This window comes from Anabrus simplex, chromosome 2 (genome assembly GCF_040414725.1).
Source record: "Anabrus simplex isolate iqAnaSimp1 chromosome 2, ASM4041472v1, whole genome shotgun sequence".
Taxonomy (NCBI): Eukaryota; Metazoa; Arthropoda; class Insecta; order Orthoptera; family Tettigoniidae; genus Anabrus; species Anabrus simplex.
The window spans coordinates 1,110,876,287-1,110,900,830 of record NC_090266.1 but is presented as its reverse complement, the minus strand read 5'-3'; positions in this window follow the sequence as shown (position 1 = coordinate 1,110,900,830).

Here is a 24,544-nt window from a genome sequence, read left to right as displayed (position 1 = left end):
CTTCACCCTTTGCGGGGAGATGGACTCATGCGCGCCGCTCACAAGGAGCCTTTACGGGAGTGGAGTGGGCCCGTACCCCACTTCAGTTGCAGCACGGCGGCAAACGGCTGACGGGGCGCTGAAACAGTAAGATCTAGGCGACAGAGAATTGTTGTTGCAGACTTGAGATAACGATCTTTATTAGTAATGCATACGGGCGGTCGGCGTGGAAGGTGCTTTTGTGCCAATAGTGCGTAGATGCAGGAGACGGGGGCTTGGTGATGGCCGCTAAAGAAATGCCAGCAGGAAAACCAGAGGAGAAGATCATACATACAGATCATGTTCCACATTTCATATAATCGGGGCAGAAGGACTCGGATAATGAAAAAAATTTAACCTTCAAACTCCTGCAAAATTTAGTGGCAAATGTTCTTTAATTATACAGGTTTGACTTGAGAGAGGTGTACTCTAAAGATCTTCTCTTTGGCTAGATTGCTCACTAATAATGTAACGGGAGTCAGGAAACCCCATATACTGCACGGCCCATGAAATCTGGGGGCAAACTTGCCCGCGGGAACAAAGTTCCTAACCATGACTTGATCTCCGACTTTTAAATTGGTGGGCTTCCGTCCACGATCATAGCTTTCCCTAACCTTTTCATGGGACACTTTAAGATTGGCCTTAGCCTTCTTCCATAGATCTCTAATATTATCGGGATCTATTGTTAGACAGCGGCGTGTTAGGCACAAATTTAAACATAAGAGAAGCAGGTGTGAACTTGTGAGATTCATCAACCGCCGAATTTTAAGCAAAGGTCAACCAGTGCAGGGACGTATCCCACCTGGAATGATCATCATGATGAAATGGGATGAGAGCCGATCACAGATTACGATTGACCCGCTCAGCCAGAGATGGTTGAGGATAATACGCCGATGTAGTTACATATGAAATAGACGGATGAAAACAGAATTTACGGAAGAGGTTGGATGCAAATGCTTTAGCATTATCAGAAACTATGTATTGACAAGGACCAAACGAAGTTAATATGGTATTTAAACAAGAAATGTTGGACTGAGCGGTTGCCAGCTTAGTCGGAAATCGCCAGGAAAGTCTCGTGAAACCGTCTACACACACTAGAATTAATTTGTTGGCGTTTCCCATTGATTAGGGGAAGGGTCCGACGTAGTCTATATAGAGGCGCGACGCTTGATGAGAAGATAATAGATCTAGCTGAGTGGACGTGGTGGGCTCACAAAGCAAGCAAGATTTATAAGCCTTTACCAATTCTCGAATTTCACCGTCCATATCTTTCCAAATGAACATCTCTCGGATCTTTTCCCGACTATTGAAGATACCTAAATGCCCCCCTAATTGGGTCTTATGATAGCACTTGAAGATCATAGGTACAAGCACAGCTGGAACCACTACTGTCATCTTTTGGTCATGCCTCGAGGGGCATCAAAAAACTCCATTCCTCAATACATAAGGGACGACATGTTCCCCAGAAGAAAGGGTCTCAATAATAGGGGCCAGCACTGGATCTTCAAGTTGATATTTTTCAATATCCCTAAACAGCATGGGGGCATCAGTTAGAATGGCATTAATGCCCGAAGGTGTGGGCGTGGGGAGAGAAGAACTCTCTTCCTGTTCGGCGGTCTCCACATCATGAGAAAACATGCGGCTTAGTCCATTAGCAACAACATTTTCAGATCCTCTGATATGCCTAACATCAAATTGGAAAGCAGAAGTCCTGATGGCCCAGCGGGCTATACGACCAGTACGACGCGGTATAGCTAGAACCCAACTTAAGGCTTGGTTATCTGTTTCCAGGTCGAACTTGACGAGTTCCAGATAGAGGCGGAACTTCTGTAGTGCAAATAAGATTGCCAAACCCTCAAGTTCATAGATTGAATATTTGCCTTCTTGGGCCTATAATGTCCTAGAAGCATAGGCGATGGGTCGCCTTCCGAGTTCAGTTTCCTGAAGAAGCACATCAGCCACCGCCGAAGATGAGGCGTCGGTCCGAACAATGAAGTTCTTCGAAAAATAAGGCATTGCAAGAACCGGGGCGTTACAAAGAGCTAATTTCAGATCTTCAAAAGCGGCTTGTTGAGACGGCCCCCACTCAAATTTGACGCCTTTCCTACGAAGGACGTTCAACGGAGCCGCTCTGTTAGCGAAGTTGGGAATACATTTCCTGAAGAAATTTACCATGCCTATGAACTTGGCAATACCTTTGATGTCCTTAGGAGGTTTGAAAACACGGATGGCCTGTGTTCTAGAATGATCAACAGAAATACCATCGGGCGACACAATATGTCCTAGGAATGATATGGAAGGCTTAGCAAAGGCTACCTTGGATAACTTGACAGTTAACCCAGCTTTACGAAGGCGATTGAGTACTTCCTTCAGGTGATCTAGGTGTTCTTCAGAGGTCTCAGAAAATACGACGACGTCATCCAGATAATGATACAAGTATTCAAACTTGATGTCGGAGGAGACCCTATTTAGCAGTCTAGTTAGCACAGCCCACCCCCCCACGTGGGGAGCACGAAAGGCACGCGGTTGTACTCATACAAGTTGTAATCCGTGGCGAAAGCAGTTAGATGTTTCGATTCTTCAGCTAGAGGGATCTGGTTGTACGCCTGATTAACGTCTAAGATGGTGAAGAACTTAGCTTTCCGAAACCGTGAAAAACAAGAGTGAAGGTCGGGAAGAGGCACAGATTGTAACACCACCTTTCGATTTAACGCCCTATATTCAGCAACCTTGGAGCTTCGGCACCAGAAAAATTGGCGATGAATACGCCGACTTAGAGGGTCGAATTATACCATCTTTTAGCATTTGATCGATGATCTCCTTCAGAGCTTTCATTTTAGGTGGGGACAGCCTATAACGAGGAAATCTAACTGGGATCGAATCCGTAACCTCAATCTTGTATTCAATAAGGTCAGTAACACCAAGAGTATCGGAAAATACATCTTGAAACGACTGACACAACTTACGAATACTCTCAGCCTGCTCTTCAGGTAGATGTCTAAGGTCTAACAACATCTCATCCTGGGTAGGCGAAACAGATGAACATGACACAGAGTTACATTTCAGTAAAGGAATTTTACAATTATTAGCAAATTTGAAAGTGCACGATTTGCTCTGAATGTCGAGCACTAGACCAGTAGAGGACATGAAATCCGCACCCAATATGACGGGGCAAGACAAGTGCGAAGCCACAAACAATTTAACATTCCAAGTGAATTTAGAGATACGAATGTTGGCAAAGATGAAACCTAAAATTTCTAATGGAGAAGAATTAACCAAAACGCTTTGAACAGAAAATGAAAAATAGTCAGGAAACTTGCACACGGACTTTAATTTGGAATACCACTCAGACGAAATTATAGATCAAACACTCCCAGAGTCCAATAGAGCCGTGACCGGTTCATTATTCAATTCAATTTTAAGAAAAGGTACAAGTGCGGGGGTCTCCGCCGCAATCCTGTGGCAGTTTTAGGGCATTCAAATGATGGCTTAGAAGAATAATTTTCCTACCAGAGCTTTCATTGCGTTTAACAGGGGCTGAGCCTTGAAAGGATGAACACGCCGATCCAGCCGGAGACACTAGTCATTTCCTATTATTTGAGTTGGTGGAGGTTGCAACAGAAATTGAGCAGGAGGGGGTGCTATTAACATTAGGGCAATTTTTGGCTACATTTGAAACATCGTTGCGATGACCCTACCCCATTCGTTGTCCCAGTGAATTTAATCAAAGGGCACTTATTACGCAGATGTTCCGTAGACCCACTTGTGGGTGGTGAGTGTTCGGCGAGGTGAAGGCCGAAAATTACTAGAAGACGGAGGGGGTTCCTTCGCGACTCTTAAGGTGTCTGCATACCGCACTCCTTGGACTGATAGAGCCTTATCCTCCAATTCTGCCAAGGTTTGGGGACGAGACTCAAAACACAAATAGGATATATAAGGTGGAGGGTTTCCTTCAACAAGAGTTTGCACTATCTGGTCTTCGGAAAAATGCTGGACGAACATTCTGGTATAAAATTTGATGTCTTGGATGTAATCAGCCAGATTTTCGTCCAGACGCTGTACCCTAAAATAGTACTTCTGTATGAGAGTGGACATTGCCCTAGCCGGAATGAAATTTGCTAGAAGGTGAGCATTGAAGTCTTCTATGGATGATTTATTAGCTATAGCCTTAACTATCTTGTCCGATAGGACACCTACAGAATACGGGTACATGATTTGAAGAATTTGGGAGTGATAGAGAGAAAACACTAGTGATTGATCCTGAAATTCAAATAAAATCGCGGAAAGGAAATAATATCATTAGTGGAATTTACTGAAATTTTTGAAATTACCCTAAGCAACATAGCCAGAGGATGGGGCAGACTACTAAAACAAGGTGACGAAATTAGTGATGGCCTAGATGGTTGAGTAGCTTCCGATAGAGTATTATTCAAAAAGAAAGGTGTAATTTGTTTGGGATGACCACACTCTGTTTCCAATAGGGCTGATGTTCGTTGAGTTGCCAAAGATTTTATATTTTCTCCACCCTTGGAAGAACCTTCCACAGCAGGCAAGTTGATTAAAGGGGCTTGATCGGATTTAGGAGTAGCTGCCCCAGACAATAATTGATTGACTCTATTAGACATTTTCGAAAGATGATCAACAAGGTTACTAGCTTACTCAGCATGGTCTTCTTTCAGTTTGAGAGACAATAGGTCCCTAACCCTATTATAAAAATGGAACAAACTAGCTTGTACTCTTTTAAGTTGGTTGGCAGAAGGATCATTCACTTATAAAAACTCACTACCGATGCTATTTCAGTGGTGTTATCAGTAATAGTGGAGAGAGCCTCATCAATTTCCTTCTCTCCCAAAGTTGGGATACTAATAGGTAATTCTAGGGATTCCTTAAGTTTGGTTGTATCTGCCGCAACCGTGCCTCCAGATCGAACATTCCTAATAAGAAATTCATAAATCAATTCCTTCTTGCGCAAGTAGCCGGGATGGAGGTCTTCGCGAGGGCCAGACATGATGAAAGAAAATTTAGAAATTTAGAAAAAAAATCAGTGACCGAGAAAATTCTTAGAGTTCAGTGCGGATTCTATGTTTAGCCGTCATGAGGGCTTAATTTGAGACCCATTCAACCACGCTCTGCTACCAGTTGTTCCGTGGTATCTGTGGAACGCAGAGGTGATGAAAGAAGTGCGGGCTTGAATGGGTCTAACTACAGTCTCACAATTAATTTAAAACTTTAAAAAAGGTTATATTTCTTTAGAAATTCAAAAATAAGAAATAACAGCATAACAGGTAAATTAACGATTTCGAAACAAGTCAAGGAAAATACAATATTAGCGTATTCAACAGGTTCTGGGCTTCAAGCCCCTCGCTTTACAATTCTTGAGACCCCAGCTCAAATTTACAAAAGAGCACAAATTATTCAAGGGCAGAAATCCCCTAATTCAAGAGCACTTGCTCTCAAAAATACAATATCTAGCCTTCCAGAGGCACTCGTTACAATGACAAAATTTGAAAAGGAGCTAACAGGCTCTCACTTTGTTACTGCCTACTCAAGGCAACATTACATCAATCTCTGGTCTCTCAAACCACCATTTACAAATGAACTTACAGGGGTATTTAATACCTAACCTACCGGACCTTCATGGAAAAGTACAGGTTAAAAACGGGTCCAAACACAAGGTGAATGGAAGCACACGGCGTTCCAATGTAATGAACACTGAGAAACCTAAAGGGCTCTAGGCCGATGACACAGGGGCTATTCCCAAACTACTGAGGCGACTCGTATAGGAATTGCTTTAACACCTTACTGAGGAAAAGTTATAAAACGTAGTCACCTCACACCAAGATGAAGGGGAACTCGAGATTGTACATTACGCTCTATCCCCGGTTTACTGTTGAAGATTTTAGGAAGGTTTTTACATTAGTCGGGAGAAGTTACATTTTAGAAAAGCTTGTTACGTAACTAAAGAGTCAGACCTTTCCCTCGGGTTAAACTGCGGAGGTTGCAAGAAAGAAAGATATTATGTGGCCATTACCTTGTAGATGTTCTGTTGACAGATGAAAGAGGCCCCCCGCCTCCTGCTTTGACACACACTCTCAGAAAGATGACGATGAATTGGCTAAGAAACGAAGAAATCCCTAGTTATAAACCCACAGGAAAGGTTCGAGATCATTCTGTAGCCACAGCCTCTCAATTTTATTGGATGAATGCCAAAGTTACACTTAGAAACGAACAAGAAGCCTGTGATAGGTTGAAAATTAAATAAAGAAATTAGGGATTGGCTAGAGTCAAAACTGGCGGAAAGAAAAAGGAAAAATTGCCAACCCAAAAATAAATGAACATGAATCAGTTACAAAAATCTAGAAATACGAAACTTCTTTAAATTATAACTTCTTACAACTCGCACCGGGGTGCATGATCATAGTTTTTAGTGGTGTACTCTGTGGAAAAATGTCCAAACTTCTTGATGAATGTTAAACAAAGCAAGTAGAATTTCACTCAGGTTATGAAACTGCACAATAACAAAATTACTCAATATTTTAATGGTGGCATCTTCTGATTAAAGTTCCAAGTTCGTATAGTTTCAGTTTCACTGTTTTACCAATAGAGGAGTTCATTTAGGCGCTAGTTTTGAATGCGCGGCGTTGAGCTGTACCTCCCAGTACAATAATAATAATAATAATAATAATAATAATAATAATAATAATAATAATAATAATAATTATAGTGCAGGAGGAATCTCTACAGTTTAATTTCAAAATGCGATTAGCCTACTTTAAAATAAGTTATTAGCGTAGTGGAATTCGTAGAGTGAATTGTCCGAATAGTGGTGTGACGTGAACATTTCGTTGTGCATGGCGCATATATTATTGTAGAGAAGTACTCAAGGTTATTCTACCGATCCCGCCCAGCGTGGTGGACTGCAGTGAGCTGTATGAGACCAGTGCTGTGGGTCAGTACGCTGCCGCGTCAGAAGAGAACGGCACTGCACGGGCTGGGCCGCCTGAGCTCGTGGGTTTGAAGTGCTGCGCGGTGGGCCTGGCTGCGGGACTCTGCCAGGCAGTCAGGGTTCTTAAGGGATCCCTGAAACAAAGGCGGTTTACGGAACACTGCTTCTGGATTTTAATTAGGTAGGATACTAGCTGGTGAGCTAACACACTTTACAGGAAAAAGATTTATGTAAAACTAGCAAGATACCCGTGCTTCGCTACGGTATTATACTGAAATTTATGATTGAATGCTTATTGTTTTAGATATATAATCCGCCGAAATTCGCGATCTGACTCGTTTTCTGCGAGAATCCACTAAAATTCCCGATCTGACTCGTTTTCTATTAGATTCCGGCATGTTTCCTCCCATTTTTCAATCTTCCTTTCCAGATATCGATTTCGTACTTCCCGGGCTAGGCTCAGGTATTCCTCCCGGTCAGTTGGGTCCGTAAATCTTTGCCATATTTTCCTATAATCATTTTAATATGTATAAAATCCTTCAGGAGATCCGGCGTGGTGTCATATTGGGTGCTTTGGCGGCACTGAACCCGCGGCCGGACTGCATTCTTAGTCATTACCCGTCCAGGAGCCGTTTCCAGCGCGGTCCGCACATTTGACGACGGTCCGGAATATTATTATTATTATTATTATTATTATGTGTTGCTGGAATGGCTGATGACAGGGAAAACCGGAGTATCCGGAGAAAAACCTGTCCCGCCTCCGTTTTTTCCGGCACGAATGTCACATGGAGTGACCGGGATTAGAACCACGGAACCCAGCTGTGAGAAGCCGGCGCGCTGCCGCCTGAGCAACGGAGGATACTTATAAGTACATTAAGAACAGTAAAATCAATTGGCCTCACCTCCTTCTACACCCTACCGCCGTTAAGTTTATTTACCGCCACCCCCCCCCCCCCCAAAGAAATTAAAAGAAGGCTTGTTTCTTTATGTTTAAAGGAGATTCCAAACACCAATGTTCACGTCTATTGCCTTCAGTTTTGAGATATAAGTATCCCCATAAAAATAATTTGCTTTTTTCACTTCATTTCACACTACTCTTCACCCCCCCCCCCCGCCCCCTAAGCAAATTTTCCCGCAAAAAATACTTGTTTCTTTAATAGTAAAAGATCTTCTAAATACCAATTATCACGACTCTAACTTCTTCAGTTTTTGATTTATGTGTCCCCATGAAAGGAATTCAACTCCTTTACACTTCCACCCTCCAAGATGGTTTCCCCACCAAAACGCGTTTTTCTTTGTTTTTAAAGGAGATCAAATACGAATTTTCACGTCTGTAACAACTTTAGTTTTTATTAGATGTATGCATTCTCATACAATTAAGTCAATTAAATTTTTAATTCTTTCTCCCCCCCCCCCCCTTCATTGGATTTTCCGAGAATACGTGTTTCTTTACTTTTAAAGCAGATTGCAAATATCAAATTTCACGTCTGTAACATCTTCTTTTTTGAGATATCAGTAGCCTAATTAAAAGAATTCAACACCATTTTCAGTCACTTTTACCCACCCCCCACCACCCAAGTGGTATTTCCGAAAACTAAAAATACACGATTCGTTATGTTTAATACAGATAAAAATACCATTTTTCACTTCTGTAACATGTTAAGTTTTTTTAGATATACTGTAAAAATTCTCATTTTAACATTTCACCCCTTTTGAGTTCCCCTTAAGTGGAGTTTCAAAAAACAAATCACCTATGTTTCTTTACATTTACAGGAGATTCTAAACTCCCACTTTTTACGTCTGTAACATTTTACGTTTCCAAGATATTCTGTAGATATAGCCTTTCAAAAAATTCACCCCAATTTGTCACTCCTGTTTAAACGCCATTAATTGGATTTTCCAAAAACTAAAAAATACGTGTTTCTTTATTTTTAAAGGAGGTCCCATATACAAATTTTCAGTTCTGTAATATCTTCAGGTTCTGAAATATAAGTATCCTCATTAAAGGCATTCAACCCATTTTTCACCCTTTTACACCCCTCCTATTGGGATTTACAGGAAACAAAAAAATACGTGTTCCTTTATTTTTAGAGGAGATTCTAACAACCAATTTTTACATCTGTAAATTTTAAAGTTTTAAGATGTAGACACACTCATTTTAAAAAATTCACACACCCCTTTTAACCCCCCAATATTTGAATTTTCCAAAAACGAAAAAATACGTGTGTTTCTTTACTTTTAAAGTAGATCCCAAATACCAATTTTCAGGTCTGTAATATCTTCAGGTTCTGAGATATAAGTAGCCTCATTAAAGGCATTCAACCCATTTTTCACCCCTTTTCACTCCTCCTATTGCGATTTTCCGAAAACAAAAAAATGCGTGTTTCTTTATTTTTAATGAAGATTCTAAATACCAATTTTTACATCTGCAAACTTTAAAAGTTTGGAGATATAGATTCACTCATTTTTAAAATTCACCCCCTTTTCACCCTCCCATTAATTGGATTTTCCAAAAACGAAAAAATACGTGTTTCTTTATTTTTAAAAGAGATCAAAAGTACCAATTTTCAGGTCTGTAATATCTTCAGTTTCTGAGATATAAGCACCGGTATCCTGATTACGCATTCAACCCCTTTTCACCCTTTTTCACCCCTCCTATTGGGATTGACTGAAAACAAAAAAATACGTGTTTCCTTATTTTTAAAGAAGATTCTACATACCAATTCTCACATCTCTAAACTTTTAAAGTTTTGAGATATAAACACACTCATTTTAAAATGTCACCCCCCTTTTCACCCCCTTAGCGACGGAATATCCAAAAATCCTCTCTTAGCGAGCACCTACATCTTAATATGAATATATCCCCAAAATTTCATTTCTTTATGTCCAGTAGTTTTGGCTCGGCGATGATGAATCAGTCAGTCAGTCAGTCAGTCAGTCAGGACAAGCTACTTTATATATATAGATTTTCATTAAATTTGACAACTTACAGCAACTGTTAACAGAAGCAGTGTTTTATATTTTATGCTGTGGATGTACCTACCACAGTCGCTCCCTTCGCAATCCTAGCGAAACGTAGCCATATTGATATTGTCTGTGCAAAATACTTTTAAAATGGTTTCGTTCGGTCTTAGCCGTGTTGAAACACCGGGTCCCGTGAGTTCTCCGAAGTTAAGCAGCATTGGGCGTGGTCAAGATTTGGATGGGTTGCCACGCACTGTTTGTGGGGGCAAGGGAATTGAGGACCGGAAAGGAACTGGCCATAATTTATTTCTTTCTTAATCTGCTTACCTTCCAGGGTTGGCTTTTCCCTCGGACTGAGCGAGGGATCCCACCGTTACCGCCTCAAGTGCAGTGTCCTGTATTTTGAGGCATTGGGTCTGGGATACAACTGGGGAAGATGACCAGTACCTCGCCCAGGCGGCCTCGCCTGCTATGATGAATAGGGGCCTTGATGGGGGATGAGAACATTGGAAGGGATAGACAAGGAAGAGGGAAGGAATCGGCCGTGGCCTTAAGTTAGGTACCATCCCGGCATTTGCCTGGAGGAGAAGTGGAAAACCACGGAAAACCACTTCCAGGAAGGCTGAGGTGGGAATCGAACCAACCTCTACTCAGTTGACCTCCCGAGGCTGAGTGGACCTCTTTCCAGCCCTCGTGCCACTTTTCAAATTTCGTGGCAGAGCCGGGAATCGAATCCGGGCCTCCGGGGGTGACAGCTAATCACACTAACCACTACACCACAGAGGCGGACACTGGCCATCGAACCGTTAGTAAACTCCGGCTCAGGCACACCTCTGCGGAGGTTAGAAAGGTAAACATTTCTCCAAATGTTGATACTAGCAGTTCAATATCTGAGCTTTTCTCTTGGATCACAATATGTTTTTCCTTGGTCGCAACTTTGACAGGTATACACGAAGTCCTTTTCCTTTGTTTGATTCTTATCCTTTACTAATCCTTGTTGTTCAAAGGGGCCTAACATCTAGGTCATCGGCCCAAAAGTTTTCTGCGAGATTGCAGGAAACTCCTTTTTTCACAGATACCGGGCGAGTTGGCAGTGCGTTTAGGGGCGCGCAGCAGTGAGCTCGCATCCGGGAGATAGTGGATTCGAACCCCACTGTCAGCAGCCCTGAAGGTGGTTTTCCTTGGTTTCCCGTTTTCATACCAGGCAAATGCTGGGGCTGTACCTTAATTAACGGCACGGCCGTTTCTTCCTACTCCTAGCCCTTTCCTATCCCATCGTCGCCGTTAAGACCTATCTGTGTCGGTGCGACGCAAAGCAAATTGTGAAAAGAAAAAAATCACCGATAACCAAAACGCATCACAAGATTGTTTTTTGTGGCCTCCGAAGAGGTCTGGTGCAGGTCTTTCGAGTTAACACCGTATGGGTGACCTGCGCATCTGTGGGGATGGGGCCCTGCCTATGATGGAATCTAATGCTGAAGACGGCACACACACACACACCCAGCCCCCGAGGCAATGGAATTAACCAATGCAAGTTAAAACCCCGACCCGGCCGGGAATTGAACCCGGGACCCTTTGGACCAAAGGCCAGCACGCTAACCATTTAACCATGGAGCCGGACTCAAGATTGTTAATTGCAGTTGTCTTTTACAGTATTATCCAATCACATTTCAGTTCAACCAGTTGATCATTTGTTTGTAGCCTGAGTAAATCACCTCAACTGCTTGAGTGTTCATGATCCAGCAGTACAGGTGATCGGAAATCAGTGGTACACTATCTTCATGCTTGTTTTTCTGTCTGAAACTTATATAAGAGGGAAATATTCCAACTCTACTTTTATAGACATTTTATGCATTTTTGCAGAACCATAACATGATGTCGTGAACCCAAGGTTTCTGCGGACGTATCAACGCTCTATACCGTGTTATCAACATTAAAATAATATTTATTTATTCATTCATTCGCTCATCAGTTCAGAGTAGAACACAACATTCTATCTTTCTTAATCTGTTTACCCTCCAGGGTCGGTTTTTCCCTAGGACTCAACAAGAGATTCCACCTCTACCGCCTCAAGGGCAGTGTCCTGGAGCGTGAGACTTTGGGTTCGGGGGATACAACGGGGAAAACGACCAGTACTTCGCCCAGGTGGCCTCAACTGTTATATTGAACAGGGGCGTTGTGTGGGGAGGAGAAGATTGGAAGGGATAGACAAGGAAGAGGGAAAGGAGCGGCCGTGGCCTTAAGTGAGGTACCATCCCGGATTTGTCGGGAGGAGAATTGGTAAACCACGGAGAACCACTTCGAGGGTGGCTGAGGTGGGAATCGAACCCCCTCTACTCAGTTGATCACCTGAGTCTGAGTGGATCCCGTACCAGCCCTTGTAAAACTTTTCAAGTTTTGTGATAGATCCGGTAAACGAACCCGGGTTTCCGGGGGTGGCAACTAATCATGCTAACCACTACACCACAGAGGCGGGCAGAACAAAATATACATCCTCATTGGCAATTATACTGAAGTACTGTTGTGCCAGAAGGTACTTTCATGCGAAGTGCGGGAAATTTAAAAATATATTTAACAGATTTACGTTGTAATGATGAAGGGAAGAATTGTGCAAACTTGTTGTTTTACACGACTGTTGATATGTTGACCGTAGCCACGGGAACTCCTGTTTTAAGTGACTGTTGATATGTTGATCGTAGCTACGGGAACTGCAGTTTTATGTTGAAATTGAAGCACAGAGGTGTGATAGTTCAAAAAAATATCCCACACATATTGGCTGGTATTGGAATCGAGGCGGTCCTGATAATCAGCCAGTGACTATGTCACTCGGCTACCACGTCCAGTAAGACATTATTCCGGCACCTTGACTGAATGATCAGCATAGAAGTCCTCCGTTCAAAGAGTTTCGGATTGAATTCCAGCGGCTCGGGGGTTTTATTCACATGTGGTTAATCCTCCGTCCCAGGGAACTGAACGTTTTCGTCACATAACAAGCAACAGTGCTAGAAACAGGGGACGAAGATTTCTAGTGTCCAAGGATCGATTACCGGCCGCGTCGGGGATATTTAACAGCGTTTAGTTATCTTCTCTTTTTCGGGGACTGGTTACTTGTGTTCTATTCTGTAAATGCAGTAAACACCTGAGAAACACGCAATGGTTAGTAGCGAACACGTTTTGTTGGCTCAGGAAGGGCAGACTAGCGCCAGGGGAATGATAATACTGGCAATGAAATGGAGTATAGCTTTTAGTGCCGGAATGTGTCCGAGGACTTCGGCTCGCCAGGTGCAGGTCTTTTGATATGACACCCGTAGGCGACCAACGGGTCGTGATTAGGATGAAATGATGATCAAGACGACACATACACCCAGTCCCCGTCCAAGGGGAATTAACCAATTATGGTTAAAATTCCCGACCCTGCCGGAAATTGAACCCGGGGCCCGTGTGACCAAAGTCCATGGAGCCGGACATAATAATAATAATAATAATAATAATAATAATAATAATAATAATAATAATAATAATAATAATAATAATAATAATAATAATAATAATGATGATGATGATGATGATGATGATAATACAATGAAAATGAATATCCACAGCATGATTCCAGTCATTCGAGCGGGTCAGGAATGGAATGAATGAAGCCCCCATCTAGCGGCGAGGATAGGAATTGTGTCAGCTGCCGAAACCTGTCGCAGTCCTCTAGGGCAATAATAATGAATGGCAAATGAAATGAAGGGATATTGGTGAGTATTGCTGGAATGAAATATGACAGGGAAAACCGGAGTACCCAGAGAAAAACATGTCCCGCCTCCGCTTTGTCCAGCACAAATCTCACATGGAATGACCAGGATTTGAACCACGAAACCCAGCGATGAGAAGCCGGCGCGCTGCCGCCTGAGCCACGGAGGCTCAATAATAATAATAATAATAATAATAATAATAATAATAATAATAATAATCATAATAATAATAATAATTTAAGTACACGATTGCCTACCAAGAACTGTCTCCAGCTATTCACATTGCTGCTGCGCGGATGTCCTTGAAGAGTGCGGTGTAAGCGCTAAAGCTAGCTGAACAATGAACATTCCGTCTCTGTTTTGAAGTGTGACGCCCTATTGTACACAACTCCGGAATGCAGAAAGAACATCTGAGTAGAATTCCGCACCTGGGACTTTACCATCTCTCACAATCGACAAGTGAAAAGGGTCAAAAGTGTCATTTTTTAGCCCTTTCACCAATGTGCCGAGGAAACATTTCCGAATAAGAAAATACAGAATTTATTTACATTACCTTCCTTCTGCAAGGAGCACAATATTAAAGTAAGTCCAAAACAAAAGTAATGGAGTTCAGTCCAACGAAGTCAGGTGATGCAGGAAATAATAGATTAGGAAATGATAATAATTAATGTTATTTGTTTTACGTCCCACTAACTACTTTTAAGGTCTTCGGAGACGTCGAGGTGCCGGAATTTAGTCCCGCAGGAGTTCTTTAAGGTGACAGTAAATCTACCGACACGGGGCTGTCGTATTTGAGCACCTTCAAATACCACCGGACTGAGCCAGGATCGAACCTGCCAAGTTGGGGTTAGAAGGCCAGCGCCTTAACCGTCTGAGCCACTCAGCCCGGCAAATTCGGAAAAGAAATCTTACAGAAGTAGATAAATGTTGTTAACTTGGGTAGTAAAATAGAAAGTAAGGAGGACGTAAAATGCACACTATCACAAGCAAAGAGGGTCTTTCTTAAGAAAGGATATTTGCTAACCTCGAACATTAATATAGAGATTAGAAAGATGTTTGGAAGACATTCGTCTGGAGCGTGTCATTGTATGGAAGTGAAACATGGACGATATCTAGCTTAGAAAGAAAATAGAAGCTTTTGAAATGTGGTGCTACAGAAAAATCTGAAGGTAATAATAATAATGGCGTGTGGCCTCCGGAGAGGCATGGTGCAGGTCTTTTTCTAGTAGACGGCCTATTAGGTGACCTGCATGTCTGTGAAGATGAGGGCCCTACCTAGGATGATTTCTAATGTTGAATACGCCACACATACCCAGCCCCCGAGCCATTGGAATTAACCAATTAAAGTTAAAATCCCCGACACGGCCGGGAATCAAACCCGGGACACTCTGAACCGAAGGCCAGTACGCTGATCATTCAGCCAACGAGTCGGAAAATCTGAAGGTAAGATGGACAGATAGAAGCACGAATGAAGAGATACTGAATCGAATTGGTGAGAGGAGATCGATTTGTCTAAATTTGACGAGAAGAAGAGATAGAATGATAGGACACATCTTAAGACACCCTTGACTTGTGCAGTTGGTTTTTGAGGGAAGTGTACATGGCAAGAACAGTAGGAGTTGTCCAAGTTAATAATATGAGAAGCAGATTAGAGCAGATGTAGGATGCAGATCTCCATGCCACCCTATCCTGTGCTAACCTTTCGTTTCTACTTCTATGGACTGATGACTCAAACAACAAAATCAACAACAACAATCTTCCTTGGCAGTTAAGAATGTTGAGTCAATTACTGGTGACTGAATACTATTTTTTAAAATTCGTATTCTTGTAGAACTGATATTTATCAAATTAAGGTGTATTTATCGCCCAAACTAGTCCTGATCAAGTAACACACATCTCCAGGACGACAGATATTGGCATTTCCTGTATAAGAATGAATTTATTTAATTGAAAGTGATTTGCGTCGTAAATATTTACACAAGTTCGCAATAATTTCAGGACATAGATCTTAAAATGAGATGTTCCAGAGTATAGACTATCGTTGCAGATCAATAAAATTAGTAGGGAAAATGGTTTTCCGTGGTTTCCCATCTTCACACCAGGCAAATGCTGGGGCTGTACCTTAATTAAGGCCACGGCCGCTTTCTTCCCACTCCTACCCCTTTCCTGCCCCATCGCCGCCATAAGACCTATCTGTATCGGTGCGACGTAAAGCAAAAAAAAAAAAAAAAAAAAGAAAAGAAAAAAAAAAATGGTAGAGTGAAATCATCATGATAGCTTACATTGTGAAATTTGATACTACTTCATGAAATTACTTGTGAAAAATGTGTTCTACACCGTAACCTGAAATATTTAGGAACGTGCGCTCAGATTTCTTAAACTACAATTACACTCAACACACAACTTGTAAACAGTGAGCAGACAGTGAAAAAGTATTTAAAAAATCGCTTTAAAATAAATTTGTCGTTAGGTAGACTGTCTCGTCCTTGGTACCGAGCGAGTTGGCCGTGCGATTAGGGGCGCAGCTCGGAGCTTGCATTCGGGAAGTAGTGGGTTCGAGCTCGAATGTCGACAGCCCTGAAGATTGTTTTCCGTGGTTTCCCATGTTCACACCGGGCAAATACTGGGGTAGTACCTTAATTAAAGCCACGACTGCTTTCTTCCAATTCCTAGCCCTTTCCTATCCTTTCGTAGCCATAAGAACTATCTGTGTCGGTGCGACGGAAAAAAAAAGAAGGAAAGAAAGAAAAGAAATGTTCGAAATTGATAAGTTGATCCTTTGAGCGAACGTTTGCGTCCTCCAAAATTCTGGTACCAGTGTCTCAAATGTTTATATTTTGATTTCGGCTTCTTTGGATAAAATGTGTGTACCTAGCCATCTCACAGTTCTGTTTTGGAACTTCGATTCATTGTTCGGTAATATTCTGTAGTTCACCAAATAATAATAATAATAATAATAATAATAATAATAATAATAATAATAATAATAATAATAATAATAATAATAATAATAATAATAATAATAATAATAATAATAATAATAATAATAATAATAATAATAATAATAATTGTACCGGGAGGTACATCTCAACGCCGCGCATTCAAAATTAGCGCCTAAATGAACTCCTCTATTGGTCAAACAGTGAAAGTGATAACACAACAAGGTGGAACTTTAATCAGAAGATGTCACCGCTGAAATGTTAAATAATTTTGTTATTGTGAAGTTGCCTAAACTGACTGAATTTCTCCTTGTTTTGTTTTGCTATACATAAAGAGGTTTGGACACTTTTCTACAGATGACACCACTAAAAATTATGATCATGCACTTTGGTGCAAAGTGAAAGAACTTACAATTTAAAGAAGTTTTGTATTCCTAGGTTTTCCATAACTGATCTATGTTCATTTATTTTTGGGTTGGCAATACTTCCTTTTCTTTCCGCCAGTTTTGAATCTAGCCAATCACTAATTTTTGTAATTAATTTTCAACCAATCCCACATTTCTTGTTCACTTTGTGTTAACCAATAAAATGTAAGAGGGTGTGTCCTGATTAATCTTGAATGCTCTCGAACCTTCCCTGAGGGTTTATAAACTGCGGCTTTTCACGTTTCCTGGCCAATTGATCATCGTATTTTTGAGTGTGTGTGTTTAAGCAGGAGGCGGGCGGCCTCTTTCGTCGGCAGCAGAACATCTATAAGGTAATGGCCACATAAATTACATCTTTCTTGTTATAGCTACCTCCGCAGCTTAATCCGAGGGGAAAGGCCCGAATCTTTAACTATGTAACCTACTTTTCTAAAAAGTAAATTTTCTTTTGGCTAATGTAAAACTTCATAAAGCTTTAACTGTAAATGGGGGATAGAGAGTGAGCCACCCTCTCGAGCTCCCCTTCAACTTGGTTTGAGGTGACTACGTTTTGTAACTGTTTCTCCCTTTCCGTAATGCATTTATTCAGTCTTTATTCGTGTCACCGGCGTAGCTTGGGATTAGCTCCTGTATCTTTGGGCCAAGAGCCCCGTTAGGATTTTATTCTTTATTATCTAGGAGTGCAAGTGTACGCCTCCATTCAGTTCGTGTTTGGGCCAGTTGTCTAACCTGTTCTCTTTCCATGAAGGACCAATAGGTTGGGTTATGAATACCCTTGTAAAAGTAATGTCAATTGTAAATTGTGCCTAGAGAGGCCAGAGAGTGTAAGAGTTGTGTGTAACGTTGCTTTGAGTAGGCAGTAAGAAACTGAGAGCCTGTTAGCTCTTCTTCAAGTTTTGTAAGAGTAACGAGTGCCTCTGGAAGGCTAGATATTGTATTTTGGGAGCAAGTGCTCTTGAACTAGGGGATTTCTGCCCTTAACTAAATAATACCTCTTCCATTTGTAAAATTGTAAAACTAGGGGCTTGAAGCCCAGAATTTGTAAAAATCACTAATCTTGGACTTTCTTAGTCTTGTTTCAAGATTGCTTTCGTACCTGGCATGTTGTTATTTGTTGAGTTGTTGTTTTTAAAGAAATATAAACTTCAGTTCAAGTTTTAAATTAATTTTGATATTGTAGATATACCCATTCACCCCGGCACTTTCTTTAACCTCTTTCTGCTCCACGGGCATCCCCGTAATAATAATAATAATAATAATAATAATAATAATAATAATAATAATAATAATAATAATAATAATAATAATAATAATAATAATAATAATAATAATAATAATAATAATAATAATAATAATTGTACCGGGCGGTACACCTCCACGCCGCGAATTCAAATATTGCGCCAGTTGAAACCTCTCTATAGGAGAAAGCCTGAACTTTAACAAACTGTATTAACTCAATGGTTTCTCGGAAGATGTCTCTACTGTAAATTGTGAAGTGTTCTGAACTATGTCTATTTCGATTTGTATTTGTTTGCTCTGTAGCAAGAAGTGTGGACATTCTCTTCTAGATGGCACTACTTAAGAACTATAATTATACACCCTAGTGCGAAGTGACGGAACTGTTTTTTGAAGAAATTTGGTATTCATAAGTTTGTTCTTTGTTAAATTTATTTCATTCATTTTTTGGGTTGGCAGTATAACCCTTCTCTTTCCGCCAGTTTTGAATTTAACCAATCAGTAATTTCTGTAATTAATTTTCCTCCAATCATAGCTTTCTTCCTCAGGTTTCCATGTGTAATTCCTAGTCTACCAATAAAGTTGAAGGAGTGTGCCTATTCATTCTTGAATGGTCTCGAATTTTCCACGAGGGTATAAAAACTGCTGATTTTCTTGTCTCCGGGCGACTTCAGTAACATTTTTCGCAGTGTGTGAATATATATAGCAGGGGGCGGGAAGCGCCTCTTTCTCCAAGCAGCAGTTCATCTACAAGGTAATGGCCTGTTAACATCTTCATTTCTTGCTAGCTCAGCAGTTTAACTCTCGGGGAGGGTTCGAAACCTTTAGTATGTAAACTACCCTTTTAAAATGTAAATTCTTTTCTGTCTATCTATAAATTACAAATCTGTAAAGCGAGGATAGAGAGTGCTTCACCCTCTCGAACTCCCCTTCATTTTGAATTTGAGGTGACTATGTTTTCGTAACCGTTTATCTCTTCCTTCTTAAAGTCTTAAACTTATTTGCCAACTAGTCACCTCCCTAGTATGGGATTAGCCCCTGTATAACTGGCCGAGTGCCACCTAGGTTTTAAGAAGTCTCATGTAGGAGTGCCAGCTACGCCTCCAGTCAATTTGTTTTTTCGGGCCATTTAATTAACCCAGAGTTTGTTTTCTTCATGTGAAGGCCCTGTAGGTTGGGTACAAGATACCCCTGTTTCACTGTATGTGTGCCCTAAGGGCAGTTAGGAATGAAGTTTGTTGTAGCCTTTGATAGGCTTGTAAAATTGAGAGCGGGTCTGCTCTTTTCCTCTTAAAATTGTAATTAGGAGCAAATGCTCCTCGTACCTAGGGGTTTTCTGCCCTTCAGCTATTGTGGTGGGAGCTGAGAGCTCAAAAATTAATCTTGGGGCACGAAGCCCAAATCTTGTAACAATTGTAATTTCTTAACTTGTTTTCCTGCTACTTGGTAGCTGTTACTCTGTTGTTGTTATCTGTTGTTTTTGAAAAGAAAATATAACCTTTGTTAAAGTTTTAAAATTAACTTTAATTTTGTAGGTTGAGACCTATTCCCGCCCGCACCTTCTTTCACCTCTAACTACCACGGATAACTCCGTAACAAGTGGTAGCAGAGCGTGGTTGAATGGGTCTCAATTTAGCCCCTTTTGTTGGCTAAACATTGTTTTCGGTTCGAACTCTAACAATTTTCTCAGTTGCTGGAATTTTTGTTATTTGTCTAAAAAATTTCTGTCATCATGTCCGGCTCTCGCGACGTCCTCCATCCCGGCTATTTGCGCAATGAGGAATTGATCTATGAATTAACGATTAGGAATGTTCAATCTGGAGGCACGGTTGCGATAGACACCAATAAGTTAAAAGATTCCCTTGATTTGCCTATTGCAATCCCGACTTTGGGAGAAAAAGAGATCGATGACTCTCTCTCCACGATCACTGATAATGCTACTGAGCTAGCATCTGTAGTTAGTTTTTTTGAAGTAAGTGATCCATCTCCTAATCAACTCAAAAGAGTACAGGCCAGATTGTACCACTTTTATAATAGGGTATATGATCTATTGTCCCTGAAGTTAAATGACCTTCAGGGTAAGGAAGCTAGTGCTGTTGCTGATAACCTGTCTAAAATGTCTAGTAAAGTTAGCCATTTGTTATCTGGATCTGCTATTCCAAAAACCGACCAGCCTATGGTAGTAAATATCGTAAGTGGGGAGGATTTCTCTAAAGAGGAAGGAGGTAGTACTGCGGAGGCTACCCAACGAATATCTGCCCCATTAGAAACTGTGTCCGATCGTCGCACGTCCATTCCACCCTTCGTGTTAAATAATGCTCCTTCTGAATCTGCTTCTCCGCCACTTAGGCCCCTTCCTATTACGTCCCCGGGTTTCAGCAGTTTGCCCCATCCTTTAGCAATGTTGCTCAGAGGTATTTCTAAGTTTTCTGTTAACTCTACCAGTGACGTAATTTCATTCTTAAGGTTTTTAGTTGAGTTTCAGGATCATGCCCTGGTTTTTTCTCTATCTCCGTGTCAAATTCTGCAGATCATTTATCCCTATGCAATTGGTGTTCTCTCCGACAAGAAAGTTAGGGCAATTACTGAACAGTCATTCATAGAAGACTTCCATGCCCATCTGTTGGCAAATTTTATCCCCGCTCGAGCTAGATCATCGCTCATTCAAAAGTACTACTACCGAGTACAACGGTTGGATGAAAATTTGGCAGACTTCATCCAAGACATTAAGTTCTACACTAGGGTATTTGCTCTACATTTCCCTGAAGATCAAATTATACAGGCTATTGTGGAAGGAATTTCACCACCTTACAGATCATACTTATGTTTTGCGTCGCGTCCGCAGACTTTTGCTGAGTTAGAGGCTATGGCCGTCTCAGCCGAAGGAGTTAGATACGCCGATACCTTGCGTGTCGCGAAAGAACCCCCTCCATCCTCTAGTAGTTTTCGGCCTCCACCTCGCCGACCCGTCACACCCCGTAAATGTTACGCTTGCGGATCGCCTGACCATCTTCGCAAACATTGATCAAGGCTAGTGGGACAAGGAATGGAGCAGGATCATCTCTAGAGAATAAACTGGGGCAAATATTCATTTATAGGAAGGGGAGTTAGGGATTGGAATAACTTACCAAGGGAGACGTTCAATAGATTTCCAATTTCTTTGAAATCATTTAGGAAAAGGCTAGGAAAGCAACAAATAGGGAATCTGCCACCTGGGCGACTGCCCTAAATGCACATCAGTATTGATTGATTGATTGATTGATAGGCTGCTTTAAATGCGGCGCGTTTTCCCATATCGCCAAGAATTGCCCAAATTCGAATAGCACCCCCTCCTGCTCAACTTCGGGTGCAATTTCCACCAACAATCAAAAGTGACTAGTGGCTCCGGCTGAGTCGGTAGATTCATCATCTCAAGGCTCAGCACAAGTTAGATCTGACGAAAAGGCAGGAAAAATTCAGAACTATTCTACATTCCCATTTGAATGTCCCAATGAATGTCTTAGGATTGCGGCGGATTCACCCGCACCTGTTCCCTTTCTCAAAATTGAATTGAATAATGAGCCCGTAACTGCTCTTTTAGATTCAGGCAGTGTTTGTTCAATTATTTCGGCTGAGTGGTATTCCAAATTAAAATATATTTGTAAACTTCCTGATTTTTGTTCGTCTTCGGTTCAATATGTTTCGGCCAACTCATCTCCATTAGAAATTTTAGGTTCTCTGTATGCTAAGATCCGCATTTTGAAATTCACTTGGAAAATAAAACTGTTTGTGGCTAAGAACTTGTCTTGCCCCATTATATTGGGAGCTGATTTCATGTCTCACACTGGTCTAGTGCTCGACCTTCAGAGCAAGTCGTGCACGTTCAAATTTGCTTCGAATTGTAAAATTCCCTTATTAAAATGTAATTCTGTGTCGTGTTCATCTGTTTCGCCTACCCAGGATGAGATGTTGTTAGATCTTAGACATCTACCTGAGGAGCAAGCTGATAGTATTCGTAAGTTGTGTCAGTCGTTTCCAGAGGTGTTCTCGGATACTCTCGGTGTTACTGACCTGATTGAATCCAAGATTGAGGTTACAGATTCGATTCCTGTCCGTTTTCCACCTTATAGGCTATCTCCACCTAAAATGAAGGCATTGAAAGAAATCATAGATCAGATGTTGAAAGATGGTATTATTCGGCCCTCGAAGTCGGCATACTCTTCGCCGATTTTTCTAGTTCCGAAACCCCAAGGGGGCTTCAGGCCTGTGATTGATTATAGGGCTCTCAATCGGAAGGTGGTGCTTCCAGACCTTCATTCTTGTTTTTCATGGTTTCGTAAAGCTAAGTTCTTCACCATCTTAGACCTTAATCAGGCTTATAATCAGATACCGCTAGCAGAGGAATCCAAACATCTGACAGCTTTTGCCACGGATTGGAATTTGTACGAACACAACCGTGTGCCTTTCGGGCTCCCCACGGGGGCAGCTGTGCTTACGAGACTGCTAGACAGGGTCTTCTCCGACATCAAATTTGAGTACTTGTATCATTACCTGGATGATGTCGTCGTATTTTCGGAGACCTTCGAAGAACACCTAGATCATCTGAAAGAAGTTCTCAATCGCCTTCATAAGGCTGGGTTAACTGTGAAGTTGTCCAAGGTCGCCTTCGCTAAGCCTTCCATGTCTTTTCTAGGGCATATTGTATCGCCCGATGAAGTCGCCGTGGATCATTCTAGAACACAGGCCATCCGTGAGTTCAAACCTCCTAAGGACGTCAAATGTATTGCCAGATTCATTGGCATGGTGAATTTCTTCAGGAAATATATTCCTAACTTCGCTAACAGAGCGGCGCCCTTGAACTTACTTCGTAGGAAAGGCATCAAATTTGAGTGGGTACCTTCTGCACAAGCCGCTTTTGAAGATCTCATATTAGCTCTGTGTAATGCCCCTGTTCTCGCCATGCCTGATTTCTCGAAGAAATTCATCGTACAAACCGACGCGTCGTTGTCGCCTGTGGCCGCAGTTCTTCTTCAAGAGACTGAACTAGGGAGGTGACCCATTGCCTATGCATCTAGGACTCTATCGGCTCAAGAAGCCAAGTATTCCATCTATGAACTTGAGGGTTTGGCTGTCTTGTTTGCGCTAGAAAAGTTCCGCCTTTATCTGGAACACGTCAAGTTCGACTTGGAGACTGATAACCAAGCCTTAAGCTGGGTCTTAGGTAGGCCGCGTCGTACGGGTCGTATATCCCGGTGGGCCATCCGAATTTCTGCCTTCCAATTTGACGTTAGGCATATCAGATATACTGAAAATGTTGTCGTAGACGGACTCAGCCGTATGTTTTCCAATGATGTAGAGACCCATGAACTGGTCGATAGTTTTCACCTCCCGAGTCCATACGACCTGAGGTTAATGCCATTTTAACCGATGCTTCCATGTTGTTTAGGGATCTTGAGAAATATCAACGTGAAGATCCGACGCTGGCCCCTATCATGGAAACCCCTTTCTTCTGGGGAATATGGTGTCCCTTATGTGTTGAGGAATGGTGTTTTATGTTGCCCATCGAGGCATGATAATAAGATGAAGGTTGTGGTTCCAGATGTTGTCGTGCCCATGATCTTCAAGTACTATCATGAAACCCCATTAGGGGGGCATTTAGGTATCTTCAAAACCCGTGAAAAGATCCGGGAGATGTTTATTTGGAAAGGTATGGGCGGTGAAATTCGTGAACTAGTTAAAGCTTGTAAATCATGCTTGCTTAGTAAACCCACCATGTCCACCAAGGTAGGCCTATTGTCTTCTCATCAAGCATCGCGCCCAATGGAACGTCTGTATATCGACTACGTCGGACCCTTCCCCCAGTCAAAGGGGAATGCCAATAAATTCATCCTTGTGTGTGTAGATTTCACCCGGTTTTCATGGTTATTTCCGACTAAGCTGGCTACCGCTCAGTCCACTATTTCCTGTTTAAATTCCATTTTTGCTTCTTTTGGTCCGTGTCAATATATTGTGTCTGATAATGCTAAAGCTTTCACGTCCAATCTCTTTCGTAAATTCTGTTTTGATTTGTCCATCTCTCATGTAACAACTTCTGCTTACTATCCTCAACCATCTCTGGCTGAACGGGTCAATCGTAATCTGAGGTCGGCGCTGATTGCATATCATCATGAAGACCATTCTAGGTGGGACACGTCCCTGCATTGGTTAGCATTTGCTTTGAATTCGGCGGTTCATGAATCTCATAAGTTTTACTCCAGCCTCTTTGATGTTCAAGTTTGTTCCCAACATGCC